Source organism: Erpetoichthys calabaricus, chromosome 5 (genome assembly GCF_900747795.2).
Source record: "Erpetoichthys calabaricus chromosome 5, fErpCal1.3, whole genome shotgun sequence".
NCBI classification, from domain to species: Eukaryota; Metazoa; Chordata; class Cladistia; order Polypteriformes; family Polypteridae; genus Erpetoichthys; species Erpetoichthys calabaricus.
Window position 1 is genome coordinate 250,738,090 of NC_041398.2, and position 6,000 is coordinate 250,744,089.

Consider the following 6,000-nt stretch of genomic DNA (forward strand, 5'->3'; position numbering starts at 1 on the left):
TGCCTTTCATTGAGAATGCCACCCCAGTGATGCCCCCTTGACTTCTCTTTAATTTATATAGTGTCTTTCTCGGAGCTCTCGGCTCCTTCGCCTTGATCGATATCTCCCTTATATAGCGCCTTCTCTGTCCCCTCAGGTGAGCTCCTTGGGCAGGCCGTCAGTAAGGCTACCAACAGAAATGAACTCCATGGCACCCACGCAGCCCCTTCGGCTCCGTACATATAAGCGTCAGCTGATCTTCAATGTTTATAGCGTCTTTCCACCTAGCAGACCGGAGCAGAGAGAAGCTTCTTATCTTGTAATGCTGCAATAAAGCAAAGCCATGAAGCGAGTGCGAGCGAAGCGCCGTTTACCTCAACGCCCTGAAGATCAGCAGGTGAAGCCGGCGAAGTGAAGTCCCGAGTAACGGAGTCGACCTGCAGGGGACCGCAATATAAAAGCAGCGACAAACGTGACGTGGCCGGGCAGGAGGAACACAAGGTGACCGCGAGTGAAGAGGGAGCAAACAATCAAATGAGATTTTAATAAATAGGAATCATCAGGTGCGCCCAATGTGACGAATCAAAAAGCCATCGAGAAACGCCGTGCGCTGTTAAGACATGAAAGCCGCAAATTAATGACATTCAAACCGCACGCGCGTCGCTGCAGGGCTAATTAGACGTGGCCGGCCTGTTGCGCAGCGCACTGTTTTTATATAAAATGTGTGTTTATTGTGCAAGGCGTCACCACCTGAAAAGAAAAGAAAAGAAAAGTCAGGCGAGAGCTCGAAATCCATCAGACATTCTGATAAGAGAAGCAGCGGACGGGCCGACAAATAAATGAATGTTTGATTACACCACGGTGGTGCAGTGGGTAGCGCTGCTGCCTCGCAGTTAGGACACCCGGGTGAAGTTTGCATGTTCTCCCCGTATCTGCATTGGGTTTCCTCCCACAGTCTAAAAACATGAAGGTTATGTGGATTGGAGATTGTCCCTAGTGTGTGCTTGGTACACACTACAGATTTTATTTTTTTCTCCAGCCTTCTGGAGTTTTTTTTTGTTTTTTCTGTCCACCCTGGCCATCGGACCTTACTCCTTTCTATGTTAACTAATGTTGTCTTATTTTAATTTCTTATTTTGTCTTTTATTTTTCTTCTCTTCATTATGTAAAGCACTTTGAGCTACTTTTTGTATGAAAATGTGCTATATAAATAAATGTTGTTGGTATGTGTGGGTGCGCCCTGCGGTGGGCTGGCCCACTGCCCTGGGTTTGTTTCTGCCTTGCACTCTGTGTTGGCTGCTATTGGCTCCAGCAGACCCCGTGACCCTGTAGTTTGGATATAGCAGGTTGGATAATGGATGGATGGATCTTGTGAACTCTGAATTAAATTAGCTGGGTTAGAAAATGGATGGACAATCAATTTACACCTGGGACTCTGAACTGGATTCACCAGATTCCAATGTTAATGTCTGTTTTATGTATCTTTCCAAATATAACGGTTTCAAAATTAGTGCACAGATGGATGAGCAGATGAGTGGATGGGTGTTTTATTTCCAAGGACAGCCTAGCTGGAAATTCTATTAGCTGGTTATAAAATGGAAGGATGGATGGATAGATAGATAATTGGATAGACAATTTATTTTCATTGCAGATTCTGAATTGGGTTTGGCAAAGTAGATAATCAGCCAGAGAGGCAGCCATTGTATTTGCCTTCAGAATCATAAATATAAATAGAGGTGGATGGACATGGAGGAGTCTGCATTGAGTTATGTTAAAAGATGGGCAGATGGATGGACAGATGGATGGATGGGCAGTTTATTTACTCTGTAATGGATTAGCCAGGTTATAAAATGGATAGATGCATGAATGGCTGTCTTTATTAGTTTTATTAGCTGGGCTACACAATGGATAGATGAACAATGAAGTCAGGTCTGAAAACGAGTGGATGGATGTTTTATTTACATTAATTATTACCACATGCAGAAGATGGATGGACTGGAGAAACAGGAGGCCAACAGGACTCTTTATTATGGCTGAGAGTCTGAATTGGATCAGCCCAGTTAGTAAACGGCTGGACTGGTGGGCACTTCATATACACCTGAGCTTCTGAACTGGTCAGCCTGGTGAGGGATGGCGGCAGACACTACATGTGAAAGCAGGTGTGTGGAGGTTCTTTTGAATGCGTGATCCTGAAATAAATTAAATAGGTTAAGATGGATAGACGGGTATTTTTTACTTTCACTCAAAACCCTGAATTATATTCGCTGGTGGGGCAGGCGGTCAGGTCCCTTCCTATAATGGCAGGACCGAGGGTGAGAGCAGCTTCAGGGCACTACCACCCCCAGAACTCTAGAGGGCAGCTTGAGTGTTTGGAGCGTGGAAGTTCAACCGTGGCCACCAGCAGGGGGCGCCTGGACAATTGCTGAGCTCTTTGGTGCAGCTGCCAGGTGGAGGTCAGGACCACCTGGAGCACATTGGGGTGCCCAATAAAAGGGGCCGCCTCACTCCATTCAGGCAGCCAGAGTCGAGAGGTGGAGGGCAAAGCTTGTGGGAGGAGGAGGAGGAGGAAGAGTGGAGGCAGACAGAGAAAAAGAAAGAGAAGAAAAGAAGTGATTTGTGACGTGCGTTGGTGCTTGGAACTGCACAGGTGGGAAACGCTTGGAATGGGTGAAGGCGATTCCCACATGAATAAAAGAACTAAAATAAAATAAACACACGTGTGCTGAGCTTGTACCTCTCTCTGTTGGCTCGGGTGTTTGGGGAGATGTGCGCCCCCTGGTGGCCACCCTGGGTTAGGAAATGGAGAGATGGATGGACAAAGAATTTACACCAGAGGTTCTGCCTTGGGTTAGGAACATTAGACAGTAAGGCCGATGGACGGCTGTTGTCTTCCTCCTCACAGCCATACATTTAAAGCAGGGTGGTTGGATTGTTGGATGGGCAAGTTCCTGGGGCATCTGTTGGCCAAGAGATTCACCGATCTCAACTTTGCTGACTATGCTGTGATCTTCGCGGAGTCAATGGAGGCTCTGATCGGGGGTCTCGAGAGACTAAGTGAGGGGTCAGAGTGTCTGGGCTGGTGTGTGTCCTGATAAAAGCCAAGAGCCAGACCTTTAGTGACCTCTTGGGCACGGCCATCAGCAGTGTGTCTATCTGCGGAGAGAGTGTCGACTTCATCGAGAGGTTTACTGACCTCGGCAGTGACATTCATGGGACTCTGGTGACTCTTCCTATGAAGTCAGTAGACCGACTGGGAGACCATGGGGGGTCATGAGGTCACTGAAGGGAGTGTGGAGCTCCTGATATCTGCAAAAGGATGAAGGTCCAAGTCTTTAGAGTCCTGGTGCTTCCTGTTTGTGAGACATGGACACTATCAAGTGACTTGAGAAGAAGACTTGACTCCTTCATGTGTCTCTTTAGAGAATCCTTGGGTCCCGCTGGTCTGAGTCCTGAGTGAGGCACATGACCTGCATGGCACCGTTACCTGAGGGTGGTCCAGCTCCAAGGACCTTCATTGTTGAGAACCAAGCCAAGGAGACGCCCACGTAACACCTGGCTGCGGCAGATAGAAGGTGGGACTGGACCACGTGTCTGCCTGGGGGGTTGCCAACTGGGATCCCAAGCTGGTTTGTCGAGTGGTGAGTGTGGCAACCCACTGTACCAGTGCCTCCTTCTCAACTTGACTTGACTTGTGGTTGGATGTTTTATTTACATGTGAGGTCCTCACTGGACAAATTTATCTTAAAAGATGGATGGATGGAATGACTGAAGGTTCTGAACTGGATTACCCAACTTTGTAACTGGCTGGACTGGTGGACACTTCATTCACACCTGAGCATCTGAACTGGTCATCCTGGTGAGGTGACAGGTGGGGTAGGTGGCTGTTGTGCTGATCTTTATAACTGCTAACAGGGGGATGGATGTGGTGTTTAAATGAAAGATCCTGAAGTGAATTACTTGTGTTAGTAGATGGATGGATGAATGGATGGATGGATGGATGGATGGATGGATGGATGGATGGATGGATGGATCGACAACTTATTTTCTACTGAGAGTTTAAAATGAATTAGCCAAACTTGAAAATGGATGAATGTGTGAATGGATGTCTGGTTGGTTTTATTAAGTGGGCTACACAGTAGATGGATGGACAGTGAGGTTACATCTCAAAATGGATGGATGGGCATTTTATTTACACGCATGACGCCGAATTGAAGAACGACTTCTCTTAGAAGATGGAAGGATGGATGGCCTGAAGGACTGAAGGCTCTGAACTGGATTACCCAAGTTTGTAAAATGGATGGATGGACGGATGGATGATGGATGGATGGACATTTTCTCTACACATAATTAAGAATTGAATTAGCTATGTTTGAAGATGGACAGATGGAAAGACAAACAGCCATTTTAACTTCTCATGCAACCCTGAATTGACAAAATGGAAGGATGGGGGCTTCATTTCCACTCACAACCCTAAGTTATATTTGGGGGGGGGGGGGTCGATAAATGGCTGGGTGGAGAGTTTCATTACCCTGACACCCCTGAATGAGGTTAGCAGACGTGAATTGGGTCGACTGGTGGCTCCTGGCTGACGGGGTCCTTCACATGGTTCCCTGACTCAGCAGTCCTCTGTCGATGGACCCACTAGCACACCCTAATGCAATGTTTTGTTATTTGCACCTGTGGCTGTCAGAAGAACTTTCCTCATCCCCACAAACCTAACAGAGGAAAAAAAAAAGTTTTTAAAGTTCTCAGCTTAAAACAAAGTCGCTATATGGCAGGACATGTGACACCTCGGCCTGGAGGGTCTCAGGGGTGTTGATTGAATGGCCTCCCATTCTGCTAATCAACACTGAGATGTTTGCAGCCCACCTGTGGCCAGTTCAGTTGACTCGACTGATTAAGAAAGGTGCGCACACACACCTGTCTGCAGAAGGTCCGCAGGGGCGCCACGAGGTCCACGCAGTTCCCCGCTGAACTTATTTGTGTCGCGGCGCTGAGCTGCAGAAGGCTGCAGTTTCCAAGCTTGTGCTGGCAGCGGCCACAACTCCTCCTGGAGCCAAACTGAGCAACTGGGGGAGAAGGGCTTTGGTAAGAGAGGTGACCAAGGACACAGCAGTCACTCTGGACAAGCTCCGTCATCTGTGTGGAGAAAGACAATCACCACTGCAACAGTCCATTCAACTGGGCTTTAGGGCAAAGTGGCCAGACAGGAGCTGCTCGTCGGTAAAAGACACATGGAGGTCCACTTGGAGTTGGCAAAAAGGCACCTGACGGACTCTCACATCATGAGGAACGAGACACTCAGGTCTGAAGAAAAGAAAGTTGAATTGTATGACCTTGATTCTAAGTGTCACATCTGGAAGAAAACGGGCAGAGCTCATCGCTGGCAGAGCACAGAGGGGGCACCAGAGTGGGAGACGAGTCCGAGCAAAACCTGCTCAGAGCACACAAGAGTGGCACGGGGGACAACTCTGGGAATGCCCTCGAGTGGCCCACCCACAGCCAACCACACATCTCCTGACACACCTGGCATCTCCAAAACTCATCAAGTCCCACCCAAGAAGATGCCAGGCTGCCAAAGGGGCTTCAACGAAACACGGAGTGAAGGGTCTGAATACTTGGGTCAGTTGTTTATTTTTAAAAATGTGCAAAAATTCATAAAATCCTCTCGTTAATTTGACATTCGGGGGCTTGAGTGTTGATTGGGGGGGGTGAAAGGACTGAAGGGGTCTGCAGGAACGGGAGACATCAATCAGGCCGTTAATTATATAGCGCCTTTCATGTCAATCTATTAGTTTATACAGCTACATATATAATACAATGCCTTTGATATCTGTCTGTTAATTTGGAAAGACATCATCTATTATATAGCGCCTTTCAAATCTATCTATCTATCTATCTATCTATCTATCTATCTATCTATCTATCTATATAGTGTCTTTCATATCCCCATATCTACAGCATATACTGTTAGATGTTCTGCTGACATGGAGGACCTTGTGTCTTCAGTCTGCCACAGCA